The following is a 22427-nucleotide window of genomic DNA, read 5'->3' as shown; positions in this document are numbered from 1 at the left end:
GCTGTGTGTGTGTGTGTATGTATGTATGGGGGCAGTGTATGATGGCTGTGTGTGTGTATGGGGGCAGTGTATGATGGCTGCGTGTGTGTGTATGTATGTATGGGGGCAGTGTATGATGGCTGTGTGTGTGTGTATATGGGGGCAGAGTATGTGTGTGTGATGGCTGTGTGTGTATAAAGGGGCAGTGTGTGTATAAAGCAGCTGTGTATGTGTATATAGAAGCTGTGTATGTGTATATTGAAGCTGTGTATGTGTATATAGAAGCTGTGTATGTGTATATAGAAGCTGTGTATGTGTATGATGGCCATGTGTGTATATAGAGGCAGTGTATTTATTTATGGCCATGTGTGTATGATGGCAGTGTGTGTCTATATAGTGGCAGTGTATATGCATATAGAAGCTGTGTTTGTGTATGATGGCCATGTGTGTATAAAGGGGCAGTGTGTGTATATATAGTGGCAGTGTATGTGTATATAGTGGCTGTATATGTTTGTATGATGGCAGTGTGTGTCTATATAGTGGCAGTGTATGTGTATATAGTGGCTGTATATGTGTGTATGATGGCAGTGTGTGTCTATATAGTGGCAGTGTATGTGTATATAGTGGCTATATATGTGTGTATGATGGCAGTGTGTGTCTATATAGTGGCAGTGTTTGTGTATAGTGGCTGATATGTGTGTATGATGGCAGTGTGTGTCTATATAGTGGCAGTGTATGTGTATATAGTGGCTGTATATGTGTGTATGATGGCAGTGTGTGTCTATATAGTGGCAGTGTATGTGTATATAGTGGCTATATATGTGTGTATGATGGCAGTGTGTGTCTATATAGTGGCAGTGTATGTGTATAGTGGCTGTATATGTGTGTATGATGGCAGTGTGTGTCTAAATAGTGGCAGTGTATGTGTATATAGTGGCTATATATGTGTGTATGATGGCAGTGTGTGTCTATATAGTGTCAGTGTTTGTGTATAGTGGCTGTATATGTGTGTATGATGGCAGTGTGTGTATATAGTGGCAGTGTTTGTGTATAGTGGCTGATATGTGTGTATGATGGCAGTGTGTGTCTATATAGTGGCAGTGTATGTGTATATAGTGGCTGTATATGTGTGTATGATGGCAGTGTGTGTCTATATAGTGTCAGTGTTTGTGTATAGTGGCTGTATATGTGTGTATGATGGCAGTGTGTGTATATAGTGGCAGTGTTTGTGTATAGTGGCTGATATGTGTGTATGATGGCAGTGTGTGTCTATATAGTGTCAGTGTTTGTGTATAGTGGCTGTATATGTGTGTATGATGGCAGTGTGTGTATATAGTGGCAGTGTTTGTGTATAGCGGCTGATATGTGTGTATGATGGCAGTGTGTGTCTATATAGTGGCAGTGTATATGCATATAGAAGCTGTGTATGTGTATGATGGCAATGTGTGTATAAAGGGGCAGTGTTTGCATATAGCAGCTGTGTATGTGTGTATGATGGCTGTGTGTATATAGAGGCAGTGTATATATTTATGATGCATGTGTGTATATAGCGGCAGTGTATGTGCATATAGAAGCTGTGTATGATGGCCATGTGTGTGTGTATATAGGGGTAGTGTGTGTGTATGTGTTATGGCCGCCATCATCGTCGTGTCATATACACGCGAAGCCACATATTTATGACTGTAAATACTGTCACATCAATTCCTGATGACAGGACAGACGGAAACGTATAGAGTCTAAAAGGAAAAGGAAAAGCCAATTAGGAAGCAAAATCAGGATAACAGCTTTTGTTTCACACTAATGTGGAGGATTGTTTGTTTACTTCATGTGACTAATCTTAGAATGTGGGCATTGGGTAACTAATAGTACCTGCAGATATGAAGATGTCCTAAGAACAGTTATGTTGTATGCACTGTATGGGTTAATGCCATTCATTTGATAGCATCCAGTAAGAGACTGAGAATGTGGTCTGCCAGAGAGAGGATTTATACATTGATGTTTCGGAGTGCGCTAAAACTCTCAAAAATATACTAATAATGACTACAAAACTAACACTACTAATTCTGAATACATGCAAATACATAAAATAACTGACAAGGATTCCTGCGAGGGACATGGAACACATGATTGTATATAAGACTAACACATTGATGTTGAAAATTGGATGTTCACTCAGGCAAGTGTGCATATATGGTCGGTGTGAACAGGCAGCAAGTATTAATATGGCTACTAAGATGGTGGCCGGAAATAGCTGCAGATATGTATAAATACAGTTCTATTCACTTTCTTTTTTGATATATGGTTTTTAGAAGAAGTATTAAAAGTGAGGTTTTAAAGTCTCAGATTATGTATTCAGTGCCATATACAGTCATAATGGTAAATGTTGGCCCCCTGAAATTTTTCAAGAAAAAGAAGTATTTCTCACAGAAAAGGATTGCAGTAACACATGTTTTGTTATACACATGTGTATTCCCTTTGTGTGTATTGGAACTAAACCAAAAAAGGGAGGAAAAAAAGCAAATTGGACATAATGTCACCAAACTCTAAAAATGGTCTGGACAAAATTATTGGCACCCTTAACTTAATATTTGGTTGCACACCCTTTGGAAAAAAATAACTGAAATAAGTCGCTATCTATAACCATCAATAAGCTTCTTACACCTCTTAGCCGGAGTGTTGGACCACTCTTCCTTTGCAAACTGCTCCAGGTCTCTTATTGGAAGGCGCCTTTTCCCAACAGTAATTTAAGGATCTCTCCACAGGTGATCAATGGGATTTAGATCTGGACTCATTGCTGCCACTTCAGAACTCTCCAGCGCTTTGTTGCCATCCATTTCTGGGGGCTTTTTGACGTATGTTTGGGGTCATTGTCCTGCTGAAAGACCCAAGATTTCGAACGCAAACCCAGCTTTCTGACACTGGGCTGTACATTGCGACCCAAAATCCGTTGGTAATCCTCAGATTTCATGATGTCTTGCACACATTCAAGGCCCCCAGTGCCAGAGGCAGCAAAACAACCCCAAAACATCATTGACCCTCCACCATATTTCACTGTAGGTACTGTGTTCTTTTCTTTGTAGGCCTCATTCCGTTTTCGGTAAACAGTAGAATGATGGGCTTTACCAAAAAGCTCTATCTTGGTCTCATCTGTCCACAAGACGTTTTCCCAGAAGGATTTTGGTTAATCAAGTTCATTTTGGCAAAATGTAGTCTTGCTTTTTTATGTCTCAGTGTCAGCAGTGTGGTCCTCCTGGGTCCCCTCCATAGCGTTTCATTTCATTTAAATGTCGACTGATAGTTCCGTGCTGACTCTGATGCTCCCTGAGCCTGCAGGACAGCTTGAATATCTTTGGAACTTGTTTGGGGCTGCTTATCCACCATCAGGACTATCCTGCGTTTACACCTTTAATTAATTTTTCTCTTCCATCCATGCCCAGGGAGATTAGCTACAGTGCCATGGGTTGTAAACTTCTTGATAATGTTGCGCACTGTGGACAAAGGCAAATCTAGATATCTGGAGATAGACTTGTAACCTTGAAATTGTTCATATTTTTCCACAATTTTGGTTCTCAAGTCCTCAGACAGTTCTCTTCTCCTCTTTCTGTTGTCCATGCTTAGTGTGGCACACACAGACACCCAATGCCAAGACTAAGTGAACTTCTCTCCTTTTTATCTGCTTTCAGGTGTGATTTTGATATTGCCCACACCTGTTACTTGCCCCAGGTGAGTTTAAAGGAACATCACATGCTTGAAACAATCTTATTTATCCACAATTTTGAAAGGGTGCCAATAATTTTGTCCAGACCATTTTTGGAGTTTGGTGTGACATTATGTCCAATTTGCTTTTTTCCTCCCTTTTTGGGGGGTTAGTTCCAATACACACAAAGGGAATAAACATGTGTATAGTAAAACATGTGTTACTGCAATCCTTTTCTGTGAGAATTTTATAGAAAAATTTCAGGGGTGCCAACATTTACGGCCATGACTATATGTGTGTATTGGCGCTGTGTATGAGTATATAGAGGCTGTGTACACATATGAGGCTGTATATGTGTATTTCCTTAAGGTTGCAGGGTGTAAATGTACGTCCTGCCCCCCTCCAGTTCTATGCTTCATAACCGGTTGGTTAGAGCTGGGACATGTGGCTAATGCCAGAGTTCACCAATCAGGGTGATGTCCAGCATTAACCACATTAGATGCCACAATCAAAGTTCATTGCAGCATCTAAAAGTATGAAAATAGGTTGCCAGATAGCCCAGAGGAGCTGATCAGGACCACAGCAAAATTGTGGTGTCCCGATCAACTCAGCGGAGGGTACCTATCTGCCTCCGGCTCGTCTGATCTGTGCTCCGTTAGTGCAGAAAGCTTCAACAGCCTGTAGTAAGGTAGCGCCAATAACAAATTCTGTGCTATGGCACAACATTGGTAAGTATATGCAATCTAAAAATTACCTGGGGGCGGGGAGGGGTTGAAGGGGGCCTTGACCTGTGTAAGGGGCCCCAAAATTTCTGACGGCAGCCCTGATGAGAAGGACCGGGGGGGGGGGTGTGTGTCAGCTGTGTAATAATGATGAGGTGCTTAAGGTATATGGGGTGATGAGGAGACTGAGGATGGAGTGCGTTGGGTGTATGGGGGTGTTGAGGAGACTGAGGATGGAGTGCATGGGGTGATGAGGAGACTGAGGATGGAGTGCATGGGGTGTATGGGGTGATGAGGAGACTGAGGATGGAGTGCATGGGGTGATGAGGAGACTGAGGATGGAGTGAATGGGGTGATGAGGAGACTGAGGATGGGGTGTATGGGGTGATGAGGAGACTGAGGATGGGGTGCGTGGGGTATTTGGGGTGATGAGACTGAGGATGGAGTGCGTGGGGTGTATGGGATGATTCAGTGGTTGGTACAGTGGTTGGCAGTATTAATGGAGTACAGTGATTGGCAGTATTATATTAATGGAGTACAGTGGTTGGCAGTATTATATTCAGGGGTACAGTGGTTGGCAGTATTCAGGGGGTACAGTGGTTGGCAGTATTATATTCATGGGTACAGTATTTGGCAAGGTTATAATGATTATTGTCATCATACAGAGGATGAGGATCTACTGACAAATTAAGGAACCAATGATGTCCAGGTGTCAGACTCTGCAGAGAAGATGGAAGAAATCCCGGTGTCTGGACCAGATGAAGAAGAAAAGTAAAGACAACAGAGAAGACGTCACTCAGGTCAGTGATATCATTGTGTATTCTCCTAACTGTCCCATCAGAGCTGTAGTCACTGATATCATTGTGTAGTCTCCTGACTGTCCCATCAGCTGTAGTCACTTCAGACATGATGGGAGTTGCAGATTTCCAACATCTGGGGAGCCACTTGAACCAAGGTGATTGGTGGGGGTCCCATGAGTCAGACCCCCACTATAAAAATGGGCTGTTTATTTTAAAATGCCTGGGCCTATTTTTCGTCCCAGTCTGGCCCTGCCTGTAAGTCACTTCTATTACTAAGGAGCCAAGGAACCAGGGGGTGCCAAGGGGTGTCGTGCTAAGTCAAGGGGTGCGAGTGTAAAGGGGAGCACTGCCCTCTGCCTCCCAGCTAGATACGGGTCAGGCTGACCCGGGGGAGTACTCATGGGGCCTGGTCCGCACACTGAGAGGGACAGGGGCCACCCGGAGCCCACCTCAGGAGCCGTTCCATCCACCTGTGGTGGACAAGGCAAGTGGCGACACTACACGGGCGGGATAAGTGGAGGCACTCCGGTGGGGTCTAGGTACATGAGGGGGCACAGTGCCTGGGGGGGGGGGGGGGGCAGGCACATTCTTTGCACAGGGGCCTTCTGCTGTCTGTGTCCGCCCCTGGCTGGTTGGTAATATAACTGTGCGGGAAAACCTTGGTAATAGCGACCACAATATAGTTACTTTTGACTTAAAATGTAGAAAACAAAGACAGGCGGGGAAGGCAAAAACATATAACTTTAAAAAGGCAAACTTCCCTGGGCTGAGGGCTGCACTACAGGACATAGACTGGGGGGAGATGTTGTCAAATACTGATACAGAAGGTAAATGGGACATCTTTAAATCAACTCTAAATAACTATACAGCTAAATATATACCAAAGGGGAACAAATATAAACGATTAAAACTAAATCCTACATGGCTGACACATGATGTTAAAAGAGCAATAAACAACAAAAAAATTGCCTTCAAAAAATACAAATCTGATGGGTCAGCTATAACATTTAAACAGTACAAGGAGCTTAATAAAATCTGTAAAAATGTAATAAAAACAGCAAAAATTCAAAACGAGAGACAGGTGGCCAAAGAAAGCAAAACTAATCCTAAATATTTTTTTAGATATATAAATGCAAAAAAAACAAGGACAGAGCATGTAGGACCCCTTAATAATGATAATGGGGAGGTTGTCACAGGCGATCAAGAGAAGGCGGAGCTACTGAATGGGTTCTTTAGTTCTGTATACACTATGGAAGAAGGAGCTGACATTGGTCAGGTCAGTGCTGGTAACACATCATGTAATGTACTGAACTGGCTTAATGTAGAGATGGTACAAGGTAAGTTAAGTGATATAAATGTAAGCAAATCCCCAGGGCCGGATGGACTACACCCAAGAGTTCTTAGAGAGGTAAGTTCAGTAATATCTGTACCCCTGTTCATGATATTTAGAGATTCTCTGGTGTCTGGTATTGTGCCAAGGGACTGGCGCAAGGCGAATGTGGTGCCAATCTTCAAAAAGGGCTCTAGGTCTTCCCCAGGAAACTATAGACCGGTAAGTTTAACGTGCATTGTGGGTAAATTGTTTGAAGGACTTATACGGGATTACATACAGGAATACATAGGGGATAATTATATTATAAGTGATAACCAGCATGGGTTTACTAAGGATAGAAGTTGTCAAACCAATCTAATTTGCTTTTATGAAGAGGTGAGTAGAAGCCTTGACAGAGGAATGGCTGTGGATATAGTGTTTCTGGATTTTGCTAAAGCGTTTGATACTGTCCCTCATAGACGTCTGACAGGTAAGTTAAGGTCTTTGGGTTTGGAAATTTTAGTTTGTAACTGGATTGAACACTGGCTCATGGATCGTACCCAGAGAGTGGTGGTAAATGATTCGTACTCTGATTGGTCCCCGGTGATTAGTGGTGTACCCCAAGGTTCAGTACTGGGCCCGCTGCTGTTTAATTTATTCATCAATGATATAGAGGATGGTATTAACAGCTCTGTTTCTATCTTTGCAGATGACACCAAGCTTTGTAGCACGGTACAGTCTATAGAGGATGTGTATAAGTTACAAGATGACTTGGATAGACTAAGTGTCTGGGCATCCACTTGGCAAATGAGGTTCAATGTGGATAAATGTAAAGTTATGCATCTGGGTACTAATAACCTGCATGCGTCGTATGTCTTAGGGGGGATTAAACTGGCAGAGTCACTGGTAGAGAAGGATCTGGGTGTACTTGTAGAGCACAGACTACAGAATAGCATGCAATGTCAGGCTGCTGCTTCCAAGGCCGGCAGGATATTGTCATGTATAAAAAGAGGCATGGACTCAAGGGACAGGGACATAATACTCCCCCTTTATAAAGCATTGGTACGGCCTCACCTGGAATATGCTGTTCAGTTTTGGGCACCTGTCCATAAAAGGGACACTGCGGAGTTGGAAAGGGTGCAGAGACGCGCGACTAAACTAATATGGGGCATGGAACATCTTAGCTATGAGGAGCGATTAAAGGAGTTACAATTGTTTAGTCTTGAGAAGAGACGTTTAAGGGGGGATATGATAAACGTATATAAGTATATTAATGGCCCATACAAAAAATATGGAGAAAAACTGTTCCAGGTTAAACCCCCCCAAAGGACGAGGGGGCACTCCCTCCGTCTGGAGAAGAAAAAGTTTAGTCTCAAGGGGCGACACGCCTTCTTTACCGTGAGGACTGTGAATTTATGGAACGGTCTACCTCAGGAACTGGTCACAGCAGGAACAATTAACAGCTTTAAAACAGGATTAGATACATTCATGGAACAAAAGAACATTAATGCTTATGAAGAAATATAAAATCCCATCCCTTCCCCAATATCACTGTGCAGTGGTCTAAAAACTGTAGCTCTCCAGATGTTGCAAAACTGCAATTCCCAGCATGCCCAGAAAGCAAACAGCTGTCTCGGCATGCTGGGAATTGTAGTTGGGTACCTCCAGCTGTTAAAAAAACCTATAAATACGCCACTACAGCGTATAGGGTAAACCCACCCAGAATAAAAAATGTATATAATAAAATAAATAAGAAATATATTAATCTGATAAATCAATGACCATCAAATTTAATAAATATAGTTTTATTTTACAAAAAAATATATATATTATACACAAGCAAAAAAAGAGATTGATAATAATATATAGCTATATAACATACATAAAAATAGTAATCATTAGCGCAATTTGATATTGTGTATAATTGTTTAAAAAAATTAATTATATATATATATATATATATATATATATATATATATAAAAATAAATGAACTTAAAAAATGCAATAGATAGCAGGGACGGGAAAAGGATGTAAAAAAGAAAGGCGTAAATGTCGGGGTCAACTGATCACCAATGGATCATAAAAGCACCTGTTGCTATAAAATACGTGCAATGTGACACTCTGTTTAAAGCATAAAAAGTGTGTTTAACCTTAAAAATATATGCATAAGGTGCAATGTGCAACACGGAAATATAAGTGTATACAATAAATGTAAAAAAAGTAGTGCAAGAAAACAAAAAATAGGGTGCTAAAGGTGAAGGTGTCAGAATGTAAATACTTGACCCCACATGTAAAAAGAAGATAGGTTCCACGTCCCTGCGATCAGATGTTGCAAAACTGCAATCCCCAGCATGCCCAGAAAGCAAACAGCTGTCTCGGCATGCTGGGAATTGTAGTTGGGTACCTCCAGCTGTTGCATAACTACATCTCCCAGCATGCTCTTCGGTGATTAGTACATGCTGGGAGTTGTAATTTTGCAACAGCTGGAGGCACACTGGTTGGAAAATACTGAGTTAGGTAACAGAACCTAACTGAAGGTTTTCCAACCAGTGTGCCTCCAGCTGTTGCAAAAGTACAACTCCCAGCATGCACGGTCTGTCAGTACATGCTGGGAGTTGTAGTTTTGAAACAGCTGGAGGTTTGCCCCCCCCCCCATGTGAATGTACAGGGTACATTCAGATGGACAGGTTTACAGTAAATTTCCTGCTTCAAGTTTGGGGTGCGGCAAATTTTTCGCCGCAGCGGAAACACCTAGCGGGAAATTCACCGTAACACGCCAGTGTGAATGTACCCTAAAAACACTATACTACACTAACACATAATAAAGGGTAAAACACTGCATATACACCCCCTTACACTGCCCCTCCCCCCCCAATAAAAAATTAAAAAACGTCTTGTACGGCAGGGTTTCCAAAACGGAGCCTCCAGCTGTTGCAAAACAACAGCTCCCAGCATTTCTGGACAGCCACTGACTGTCCAGGCATGCTGGGAGTTTAGCAACAGCTGGAGGCACCCTGTTTGGGAATCACTGGCGTAGAATACCCCTATGTCCACGCCTGTGCAATTCCTAATTTAGTCCTCAAACGCTCATGGCGCTCTCTCACTTCGGAGCCCTGTCGTATTTCAAGGAAACAGTTTAGGGCCACATATGGGGTATCTCCGTACTCGGGAGAAATTGCACTACAAATTTTGGGGGTCTTTTTTTCCTTTTACCGTTTGTGAAAAGGAAAAGTTGGGGGCTACACCAGCCTGTTAGTGTAAAAAATAAAAAAATTTTACACTAACATGCTGGTGTTGCCCCATACTTTTTATTTCCACAAGCGGTAAAAGGAAAAAAAGACTCCCAAAGTTTGTAACGCAATTTCTCCTGAGTACGGAAATACCCCAGATGTGAGCGTAAAATGCTCTGCGGGCTCACAACAAGGCTCAGGAATGAGAGCGCACCATGTACATTTGAGGTCTAAATTGGTGATTTGCACAGGGGTGGCTGATTGTACAGCGGTTCTGACAAACGCAAAAAAAAAAAAAAATACCCACATGTGACCCTATTTTGGAAACTACACCCCTCACCGAACGTGACAAGGGGTATAATGAGCCTGAACACCCCACAGGTGTTTGACGAATTTTCATTAAAGTTGGATGGGAAAATTAAAAAAAAATAGTTTTTTTCACTAAAATGCTGGTGTTACCCTAAATTTTTCATTTTCACAAGGGAAAATCAGAAAAAAGCCCCCCCCAAATTTGTAACCCCATCTCTTCTGAGTAAGAACATACCCCATATGTGAATTTAAAGTGCTCTGCGGGCGAACTACAATGCTCAGAAGAGAAGGAGCGCCATTGGGATTTTGTAGAGAAAATTTGTCCGGAATTGAAGGCCACATGTGTTTACAAAGCCCCCATAGTGCCAGAACAATGGACCCCCGACACATATGACCCCATTTTGGAAACTACACCCCTCACATTATGTAATAAGGGGTACATTGAGAATTTACGCCCCACAGGTGTCTGACAGATTTTTGGAACAGTGGTCCGTAAAAATGAAAAATTTAATTTTTCATTTGCACAGCCCACTGTTACGAAGATCTGTGGGGTGTAAATACTCACTGCACCCCTTATTAAATTCTGTGAGGGGTGTAGTTTCCAAAATAGGATCACATGTGTGGGGGGGTCCACTGTTCTGGCACCACGGGGGGCTTTGTAAACGCACATGGCCCTGACCATTCCAAACTAATTCTCTTTCCAAAAGCTCAATGGCGCTCTTCCTCTTCTGAGCATTTTAGTTCGCCAGAACTTATACAGAAAGAAAGCCGTTCACTGCGGCATCTTGGTCATTAGATCGGTCAGAATGGTCCCAACCGGAGTGGTTGTGGTGCAAAACTGTGCAGCTAGGAAAAAAACACCAGTAAGTGCCGGCTGCATTCACCAGCACAGAAAGCCATATATACCAGCGGAAAGCCGCCACATAAATGCTGCACATGCTGTATGCCGCAACTATGCAAATATATCTAGCACAGCCTGCAGCCTGTTCACACCTATTGTGAAAACATTCATTTCAGCTGGGATTACACTTGGCGTGTTTGTCATAAAAAACACCATGCTCGCTGCGGGCACATGTTAGGTTGGAATCAATAGGGTAATATGAAACACCAGACACTAATGGGGATTTCTTCATCCTTTTATGGTGTTTTTAGGCTATCAAATCTGTGGGATGCCGAGAGCATGTTTTTTTTTTTTTTTTGGGGGGGTATTTTCTCACTATTTTTTTTTTTTATAGAAATCCTTCAGTCAAATGATGAAAGAATCACATGACTTGTAATGAGAAAAGCCAGAGGGGAAAAAAACACCAAAGAAAAAACACTTCCTATAATAATAATAATAATGATGATGATGATGATGATGCTGATGATGATAATAATAATACACATTGGGACAGATGTATGAAAACCTGTGCAGAGGTCAAGTGGACCAGTTGCCCATAGCAACCAATCAGATCGCTTCTTTCACTATTCAGAGGCCTTTTTAAAAATGAAAGAAACTACCTGATTGGTTGCTATGGGCAACTGGTCCACTTTCCCTCTTCCCTGGTTTTGATAAATCTCTAACCCCCCCCCCCCCCCCAGTGCTTTTAGCAAAAATAACACAAAGATAGCTGAGAAAAGACATGAGGGGGAAGATTTTGATGTTTGTTTTTTTTTGCAAAAAACAGAAAAAAACATCAAACAAGAATTGTGTTTGTTCCTAGGCTTAGGCTGTGATTAAAAACAACATATAAATGGTGTTTTTCAAAGCCCACATTTCTTTATTTCAGGTGCTTTTCCCCCCCTTTCGACAGACGTCTGTCCAGCTAAGCTCCGGCTCCACCATTCACTAACCCAGTGTTTTTCAACCACTGTGCCACGGCACACTAGTGTGCCGTGACATAGTGTAAGATGTGCCGCGGGAAAAACACCTGCCGGGTGTTTTTGCCGCAGGACACCTCTGTGTCCCGAAAGTTGCTTTTGGGACACAGGGATGCCTCTAAGTCCCTGCGGGCCCGCGTTTACTTTAAAAACGTGGGGACCGTCGGGAGGTACCGCACGCAGGGACGTCACTGACATCCCATGCGTTCGCCCATAGCAACAATCGCAGAGGACCTGAGCAGCGAGGAGGACGCGCGCTGTCAACTTGGTAAGTGTTACCAGCGGCGCGTCTCCTTTGGTGTTCCGAGCAGCGCTCCTCCGGTCCCGGGACCTACTTCTATAGCCGGACTAGAGGAGTGGTGCTCGGAACACTGAAGTGGGGCAGTACACAGGCATACAGCCTTCAGTAATACACTGTATGGCTGAAGGCTGTATGTTTGTGGGGGAACTGCACCTAATGTGGGGGGACTATACTGGGCCTAATGTGGGGGGACTATACTGGGCCTAATGTGGGGGGGACTATACTGGGCCTAATTTAGGGTGGACTATACTGGGCCTAATGTGGGGGGACTATACTGGGCCTAATGTGGGGGGACTATACGGGGCCTAATGTGGGGGGACTATGCGGGGCCTAATGTGGGGGGACTATGCGGGGCCTAATGTGGGGGGACTATGCGGGGCCTAATGTGGAGACTATACGGGGCCTAATGTGGGGGGACTATGCGGGGCCTAATGTGGGGGGACTATGTGGGGCCTAATGTAGGGGGACTATGCGGGGGCCTAATGTGGGGGGACTATGCGGGGGCCTAATGTGGGGGGACTATGCGGGGCCTAATGTGGGGGGACTATGCGGGGCCTAATGTGGGGGGACTATACTGCCAACCTAATGTGGGGAGACTATACTGCCAACCTAATGTGGGGGGACTATACTGCCAACCTAATGTGGGGGGAGTATACTGCCAACCTAATGTGGGGGAAGATAAGATATATGCAAGATAAGATATATGCAGTGTGCATAGGAATTTGTTCATATATATATATATATTTTTTATTTTTATTTTTTTTTTAACTATAGTCCGGTCCTCCAAGGAGACAAGTGCAGTAAGTACTGAGTGACAGTGAGACAGATAAATAGATATAGTTCAGTGCGTTTTTTCCCTCTTTTTTTTTTTTGCTCGTCAACCTCGGTAGTGGTGCCCCGCGGAAAAAAAAATTTCCGAGGTGTGCCCCGACCCGAAAAAGTTTGGGAAACACTGCACTAACCTTACACACACACTGTGAGTACACAGCGTGTGAGCTGCGGGGACGAGATCCACTAAAGGCCGTCGCAATGACGTCACATCATCGTGCCGGCGCCTGGAGGACCCGTCCCTGCGGCCTGCATACTGTAAGTAAGGGTATGCTCAGGGTGCAGGGGATTATGGAAACAGGATATGCGCCACTGTTAGGAGGAGGGGGGTCAGAGAAAATTGAATATTTAATGAGGGTCTGCAGGGCAAAGTACAGGGGGCATTATATGTGAAGAGCACATGACAGGGGGGCCCCCTGTCCTGTGCCCTTCACATATAATGCCCCCTGTGCTGTGCCCCTCACATAATGCCCCCTGTCCTGTGCCCTTCACATATAATGCCCCCTGTGCTGTGTGCCCCACACATATAATTTATATGTGTGGCACAGCACAGGGGGCATTATGTGAGGGGCACAACACAAGGGACATTATATGTGAGGGGCACAGCACAGGGGGCATTATATGTGAGGGGCACAGGACAGGGGGGCATTATATCATATAATGCCCCCTGTGCTGTGCCCCTCACATAATGCCCCTGTGCTGTGCCACACATATAAATTATATGTGTGGGGCACACAGCACAGGGGGCATTATATGTGTGGGGCACAGCACAGGGGGGCATTATATGATATAATGCCCCCCTGTGCTGTGCCCCTCACATATATAAATTATATGTGTGGGGCACAGCACAGGGGGCATTATATGTGTGGGGCACAGCACAGGGGGGCATTATATGATATAATGCCCCCTGTTATGTACCCCACACTTATAATGCCCCCTGTGCTGTGCCCCTCACATATATTGCCCCCTGTGCTGTTCCCCTCACATATATTGCCCCCTGTGCTGTTCCCCTCACATATATTGCCCCTGTGCTGTGCCCCTCACATATAATGCCCCCTGAGGGGACAGGACATGGGGCTTTATATGTGAAGGGCACAGCACAGGGGGCATTATATGTGAGGGGCGCATGATAAGGGCATTATATGTGCGGGACGCATGATGGGGGATTTATATATGAGGGGCGCATGATGGATGCATTATATGTGAGGGGCAAAGAATGGGGGCATTATATGTGAAGGGCACAGCACAGGGGGCATTAAATGTGTGGGGCACATGACAGGAGCATTCTATGTGAGGGGCACAGCACAGAGGGCATTATTATGTGGGGGGGACAGGACGGGTCATATTATATGTAGGGGCACAAGATGGGGCATTATTACTATATGTGAAGGCACAGAGTGTTTTGCCTTTCAGAAGTATAGTGTATATTGTGAGGAATTTCTGGGGTGGTACGTTTTTTAGGGGCCACAATACATTACGGTATTTTACTCAGAGGGTAGTTACAGCACAGCAAGTTATATTCAGAGAATGCACTGTGTGGTAGTATTAGATTTAGAGGGCACAGTGTGTGTTAGTATTATATTCAGTGGGTACAGTGTGTGATAGTATTATATTTAGAGGGTGCAGTGTGTGATAGTATTATATTCAGAGGGTGCAGTGTTTGGTAATATTACATTTAGAGGGCAAAGTGTGTGGTAGTATTATATTCAGAGGGTACAGTGTATGGCGGTATTATATTCAGAGGGTACAGTGTGTTGTATATTCAGGGGGTACAGTATGTCAGAATTATATTAGGAAGGTGTGTGCCAGTATTATATTCAAAGAATACAGTGTTTGGAAGTATTATAATAATTATTGTTTTCATATAGAGGATCAGAATGCGTTGACATAGTGAGGAGACGTCTGGGCATCAAGTTCTGCATCGAGAAGTTTTAGCTGGAACAAATTCTGGTGGTATGTACCATCTGAATTAGATAAGGAAAGACTATAGAGAAGACGTCACCTGTAATCACTGATATCATTGTGTATTCTCCTAACTATAGAGAAGACGTCACCCATAGTCACTGATATCATTGTGTATTCTCCTCACTATAGAGAAGACGTCACCTGTAATCACTGATCTCTATTGTGAGGAGAATACACAATGATATCAGTGATTACAGGTGATGTCTTCTCTATAGTGAGGAGAATACACAATAATAAGACGTCACCTGTAGTCACTGATATCACTGCGTATTCTCCTCACTATAGAGCTTTAGCACTTTCCCATTCTGTGGCAATTGGTATATTTGATTATTATTCTGACATATGAGCACGGCCTAAGAGTCTTAAACAAGGTTAGGACTGTATGATACATTTAATAATAGTGTAAGTTCCGTAATCTTCTGTCCACCAACACAAAATACTCTAATAGCGCCCCTCCCGAGACTCGACTCTGGATCCGCCCCTGCTCCCAGCATGCCCTGACAGCTGAAGGCTGAGAGTTGTAGTTTTGCAACAGGTGGGCAGCCACAGGGGATCGGTGTTGCAGTATGTCAATCTAGGGCCATGGTGTCTGATCTTGAACTGGCAGCAGGAGCCACGACCACTTTAAATCAATGGCTGCTGGGACGTCTGACTAGTGACATCCTTCGCTCCAGACCGCAACGTCAGGGACGTCACTCGTCAGACGTCCCGGCGGCCAGCGCTGCTCATTGAGCCTATCGGAGTAGCATTGATCTATGTAAGAAACCTATGGGCCCAGGCTGTTGGGGCCACCAAATGATATTACATATACAGAATATCTGGTTAGGAGAAACAAATATAACACACCCACAGGGAGTGGCGCCATTTTAATAAAAATTGTCAAAAACCTTAGATAACAGACATACAGAATATATTAGAAAGCTTTTTTGATTTTCAGCCAATCAGAGAGCAGCACTACTGAAATAGAACTCCCAGGAGGTAACAGCGTGTCACACATGTGATGTCATAACCATTGTCCACCAAAGAGCAGCACTGAGCAGAAATAACACGGCTCCTGTTCATTCTCCATCAGTGAGGGGCCGGTGCTGGACACTGTGTAGGGACGCGGGAATGCAAAGTCATACACATGACTGTGACTGGTAAGTGTTACATTGTTGTGTCCAAAAGATCGTTAGTGCAGTTCCATGTGTATTTCTATGATTAACATGTAAATCATTTATCTTTTTTTTCTTATCTTAGATGCAGTATTTCCAGGACATGGAGTAGCATTTCCGGACCTACAGCAAGACGTTGGATGAAGGCATAGCCCCAGAAATAACACTGGTCCTGTTCATCAGTGAGGGGCCGGTGCTGGACACTGTGTAGGGACACGGGAATGCAAAGTCATGCACATGACTGTGACTGGTAAGTGTTACATTGTTTTGTCCAAAAGGTCTTTAGTGCAGTTCCATGTGTATTTCTATGATAAACATGTAAATAATCTATCTTTTTTTGTCCCCTATCTTAGATGCACTATTTCCAGGACATGGAGTAGCATTTCGGGACCTACAGCAAGACGTTGGATGAAGGCACAGGCCTAGGAATCATGCACATACACAGAAACATTTGCCCAAATTATAGAGGTAACCTCCTTTAGTATGCCCAGAGGAAGGGCCATACAGTAGCCATGGATTCCCTACAGGTTTCCTCCCCTCTGGAGGTTTTTCCTGTCCTGAGTATTAGTTACTGTACGCTCTTTGTGAGTGATGGGAGGTTACAAAAAATCCCCTACACAAACATTTTAATAAATAATAAATAAAGTTCCCCTTTTTTTAAACTGTTCTTTGACTTGTTCGACTCATTTATTTATTTCTGTGTGTGAAAATAGAGTTAGCAAAACATGGATAACCAAAGCTGCTCTCCTGCACGATCTGCATAATGCGGTGCGGAGAGAGGTAACTGGTGCTGGGTGGTGCAGTTTATGAGGCAAACGTAGAACACCCAGCAAGTTCCATGCACAAGCCTTTTTCTGATGAATGGGACTCATGCAGGGAACTTGCTAGGGGTCATACGGTTGCAAAGGATCAACTTTTGGGTACATGAACTGTCCCTTAAAGGGGTACTCCGCCTCTAGATATCTTATCCCCTATGTAAAGGATAGGGGATAAGATGTCTGATCAAGGGGATCCTGCTGCTGGGACCCCAGCAATCTCCATGCAGCAACCAAAATTCTAAATAGTATGTTTAGATCACTGGTTCCTGTGGTGGGATTCGTGACATCATGCCACACCTTCTTGTGACATCACACCACCTCCCATAGACATAAATGGAAAGGGCGTGGCGTGAGGTCACGACCCGCACCTCGAGAACCCAGAGTTCTAAATATATTATTTGGAACGCCGGGTGCTGCATGAAGATCGCGGGGGTCCCAGTGATCAGTCATCTTTTGTCCTATCCTTAAGGTAGGGGATAAGATATCTAGGGGCGGAGTACCACTTTAAGGAATTAGAGAGTGTAGGCATGCCTTACAAGCAGGTAGAAAAAGAACAGCTGGGAGAAATGACAGAATACGAAGCAATGTTTGGCTGGGACCGATTTTGGGTGTGTTCTGGCCAATTAAAGGAGAACTATGGCAAAAATTAACTTATCCCCTATCCATGGGTTATGGGATAAGTAGCTGATCGTGGGGGGTCTCCCTGCAATACCTGGGATGAGACCCGTCGCTCAGTGAGAAGCGCTCGCTGCAGACGTCAAATCTCAATTTCCCTGGACCCCCCCCCCTTCCTTCATGTCCACCACAGACGCCCCCAGACTGCTGTCTCTTACAGAGTTTTATGCCCAGAAATGGTTGGCTACTCACTTTGTCAGTAGATTCTCATGCTAAATATGAAGACAATCGGGGAAATGTACCTGTGGAGAGGAAATGTTGTTCAGTTGCTCTTAGCAACCAATCAGATTACTTCTTTTATTTTTCAGAGGTCTTCTCAAGAATGAAAGAAGCAATCTGATTGGTTGCTATGGGCAACCTGATGAAAACATCTTTTTTTTCTTTAACAACTACAGTGCTACAACTCCCATTGTAGTGTGTCTGTTCAACCTGTGCCTCCTCCAACCCTGACCCTTAGGGGGGCACAGACGGACCACACTGGGGGTTGTAGTACTTTCATTTTTACAGTTCCCCTATAACTCTGCAGCTTCGGTAGAAGTATGAGGCTCAGCCTTAGAGTCAGTGTATCTGGCTGCTCCGGTGTTCTTCTATTTTACAGCCTGGACCCTGTTCTCCTCCACACTGGTCCCTGTGGTCTGGTCAGATGGTTCTGGACTGGGACTGAATGGTTGCTTGAGGGATTTAGTGGCAGATTTTTTTGGGACTTCAGTTGTTGGATGACCTCTCTCTTCAGTGGCTGGTGATATTCGTAGTACAGAATTTAAAGGTGTTACGTAAAAGGGGTACTCCGGGGGAAATTTTTATTTTTTTAAATCAACTGGTACCAGAAAGTTAAACAGATTTGTAAATTAGGGTAGAAAACAGACATGGCGCACATCTACAATCTTGTATAATGATCTGATTGCTTCTCAGCATAATATCAAAAACTAACAGGTTGATAGTATACATTTTTGATCAAAAAGTACAAGCCCACTCGCCACGTCAAGGCCACCTATTCAGAGTGGGTCCCTAATGTCCCTAGCCTGTTAGTTTTTGATATTGTGCTGAGAAGCAATCAGATCATTATACAAGATTGTAGATGTGCGCTATGTCTGTATTCTACTCAAATTCATATTGTGATTTCTATCTTCCCCCTTTTTTTTTAAATTTTTTTTTGGAACATGTGCTGCACTCTTCCCCACCCCCTCAGCCCTCAGGTGGTAATTAGCCACACTAGGGCCATTTCACTCCTAGCTGCCTCCCAGTCTGACTGGGAGAGCAAGGTAAGTGAGCCATTACACCTTGTTCACACTGGTGAGGTGCGGGGCGGCGTCTGTTGCTGCCGTGGCGCTGTGTCTGCGGGCGGGTGCGGCCTATAAACTGGTTTGAGAGGCATTGGGGCCGCTCTGCCAGTGGGTCGCTCCCCCCCCCTGTGGGCACCTGTGTCGCAGCGGTGGTGGTCGCCGCCCAGTGCTACGCCATTTTATGCTAGGGATGTTAGGGACCCACTCTGAATAGGTGGCCTTGACGTGGCGAGTGGGCTTGTACTTTTTGATCAAAAATGTATACTAACAACCTGTTAGTTTTTGATATTGTGCTGAGAAGCAATCAGATCATTATACAAGATTGTAGATGTGCGCTATGTCTGTATTCTACTCGAATTCAGATTTGTAAATTACTTCTTAAAAATCTTAATCCTTACAGTACTTATCAGCTGCCGTATGCTACAGAGGAAGTTGTACAGTTCTTTTCGGTCTGCCTACAGTGCTCTCTGTGAGTAGGAGCAAATCTCCTTAGTAAACTTCTCCTACTCCGGACAGTTCCTGACATGGACAGAGGTGTCAGCAGAGAGCACTGTGGTCAGACTGGAAAAAAATCCAAAAAGAAAATAACTTCTTCTCTAGAATACAGCAGCCGATAAGTATTGGAAGGGTTAAGATTCTTAAATAGAAATAATTTACAAATCTTGCAAATTTCCCCAACCTCAAGGTTAGTGTTTAACCACTTAAGGACCTAGGGCGTATGGATACTGTCAGGATTCGGCAGGCTGGAGGTGGATCCTCTGTGCCAGAGAGGGATTGGCGTGGACCGTGTCGGTGGACCGGTTCTAAGTTGCTACTGGTATTCACCGGAGCCCGCCGCAAAGCGGGATGGTCTTGCAGCGGCGGTAGCAACCAGGTCGTATCCACTGGCAACGGCTCAACCTCTCTGACTGCTGAGATAGGCGCGGTACAAGGGATTAGACAAGAGCAGAGTCGGACGTAGCAGAAGGTCAGGGCAGGCAGCAAGGATCGTAGTCAGGGGCAACGGCAAGAGGTCTGGAACACTGGCTAGGGATACACAAGGAACGCTTTCACTGGCACAATGGCAACAAGATCCGGAAAGGAAGTGCAGGGGAAGTGAGGTAATATAGGGAAGTGCACAGGTGAACACACTAATTAAAAACCATGCGCCAATCAGTGGCACACCGGCCCTTTAAATCGCAAAGAACCGGCGCGCGCGCGCCCTAGGGAGCAGGGCCGCGCACGCCGGGACAGCACAGACGGGGACCGAGTAAGTGGGTCGGGATGCGCACCGCGAGCGGGCGCGTCCCGCATCGGGAATCGCATCCCGGCTAGGGGCATTATCGCAGTGCACCCGGTCAGCGGGTCTGACCGGGACGCTGCGAACAGGAAAACGCTGTGAGCGCTCCGGGGAGCAGCGGGGACCCGGAGCGCTAGGCGTAACAGATACGCTTTGACGTCCTGGTACTTAAGGACCCAGGGCGTATCCATACGCCCGTGGGAATTTCAGTCCCCGCCACGCGCCGGACGGGGACCGGGCCAGGGTGACTGCTGATATCAATCAGCAGGCACCCCGCGCAAATGCCCAGGGGGGTCATCAGACCCCCCCCATCGGCGATCGGCGCAAATCGCAGGTGAATTCACACTTGCGATTTGCGCCGATTCCGGGTCATACGGGTCTATTGTGACCCGGTGACCCGGAATAGAAGGGGGATCGCGGTTGTCTAAGACACCCACGATCCCCCTGTAGGCATAGGAGTGGGGTGGCAGGGTTGCCACCCCTCCTATCCCTGCTATTGGTCTGCTATTGATCGTCAGAGGCGACGACCAATAGCAGACCGGGGGCGGGGGGGTTAACTTTTGTTTTCCCCGTCCTGCCCACCCACAATAGGCGGGGCAGAATGGGGAACCGAAGGGGACCGGGCGCCGACGTCCACTTACCCGTCCGGAGGCTGCGGCGACGTTGATCGGCGGGCGGCGTCACGTGCTTCTGAAGAGGACGGCTCCCGGGATCCTAACTGTAGCCCTCCAGATGTTGCAAAACTACAACTCCCAGCATGCCCAGACAGCTGTTTGGGCATTCTGGAATATGTAGTTTTGCAACAGCTGGAGGGCTGCAGTTTGAGACCACTATACAGTCTGAGACTGTGATCTCTAAACTATATCCCTCCAGATCTTGCAAAACTACAACTCCTAGCATGCCCACATAGCTGTTTGTTGTCTGGGCATGCTGGGAGTTGTAGTTTTGCAACATCTGGAGGTCCACAGTTTGGAGATCACTGTGCAGTGGTCTAAAAACTGTAGCTCTCCAGATGTTGCAAAACAACAATTCCCAGCATGCCCAGAAATCAAACAGCTGTCTCGGCATGCTGGGAATTGTAGTTGGGTACCTCCAGCTGTTGCATAACTACATCTCCCAGCATGCCCTTCGGTGATTAGTACATGCTGGGAGTTGTAGTTTTGCAACAGCTGGAGGCACACTGGTTGGAAAATACTGAGTTAGGTAACAGAACCTAACTGAAGGTTTTCCAACCAGTGTGCCTCCAGCTGCTGCAAAAGTACAACTCCCAGCATGCACGGTCTGTCAGTACATGCTGGGAGTTGTAGTTTTGAAACAGTTGGAGGTTTGCCCCCCATGTGAATGTACAGGGTACATTCACACGGACGGGTTTACAGTAAATTTCCTGCTTCAAGTTTGGGCTGCGGCAAATTTTTCGCTGCAGCGCAAACTCCTAGCGGGAAATTCACCGTAGCACGCCAGTGTGAATGTACCCTAAAAACACTACAACACTAATACATAATAAAGGGTAAAACACTATATATACACGGCTTACACTACCCCCCCCCCCCCAATAAAACATTTAAAACGTCTTGTACGGCAGGGTTTCCAAAACGGAGCCTCCAGCTGTTGCAAAACAACAACTCCCAGCATTTCTGGAAAGCCACTGACTGTCCAGGCATGCTGGGAGTTTAGCAACAGCTGGAGGCACCCTGTTTGGGAATCACTGGCATAGAATACCCGTATGTCCACCCCTGTGCAATCCCTAATTTAGTCCTCAAATGCGCATGGCGCTCTCTCACTTCGGAGCCCTGTCGTATTTCAAGGAAACAGTTTAGGGCCACATATGGGGTATCTCCGTACTCGGGAGAAATTGCACTACAAATTTTGGGGGTCTTTTTTTCCTTTTACTGCTTGTGAAAAAGAAAAGTTGGGGGCTACACCAGCCTGTTAGTGTAAATTTTTTTATTTTTTTTACACTAACATGCTGGTGTTGCCCCATACTTTTTATTTCCACAAGCGGTAAAAGGAAAAAAAGACCTCCAAAATTTGTAACGCAATTTCTCCTGAGTACGGAAATACCCCAGATGTATGTATGCTCAGGAATGAGAGCGCACCATGTACATTTGAGGCCTAAATTGGTGATTTGTGTCACGATGCCGGCTGGCAGGAGGTGGATCCTCTGTGCCAGAGAGGGATTGGCGTGGACCGTGCTAGTGGATCGGTTCTAAGTCA

The 22427-nt window shown here is 45.2% G+C and overlaps 1 long non-coding RNA gene across 1 annotated transcript; it reads left to right on the top strand.

The window, feature by feature from the left end:
* Positions 1-11980: 11980 nt before the first annotated feature.
* Positions 11981-16819, top strand: LOC130298385 (uncharacterized). The gene is made up of 5 exons (XR_008849771.1): positions 11981-12178; positions 14908-14992; positions 16077-16143; positions 16244-16408; positions 16512-16819. It is a non-coding gene; the product is annotated as an uncharacterized LOC130298385 (long non-coding RNA).
* Positions 16820-22427: the final 5608 nt, after the last annotated feature.

Source organism: Hyla sarda (genome assembly GCF_029499605.1).
Source record: "Hyla sarda isolate aHylSar1 chromosome 2 unlocalized genomic scaffold, aHylSar1.hap1 SUPER_2_unloc_6, whole genome shotgun sequence".
Classification (NCBI taxonomy): domain Eukaryota; kingdom Metazoa; phylum Chordata; class Amphibia; order Anura; family Hylidae; genus Hyla; species Hyla sarda.
This window is presented reverse-complemented; position numbering and strand designations above follow the sequence as displayed.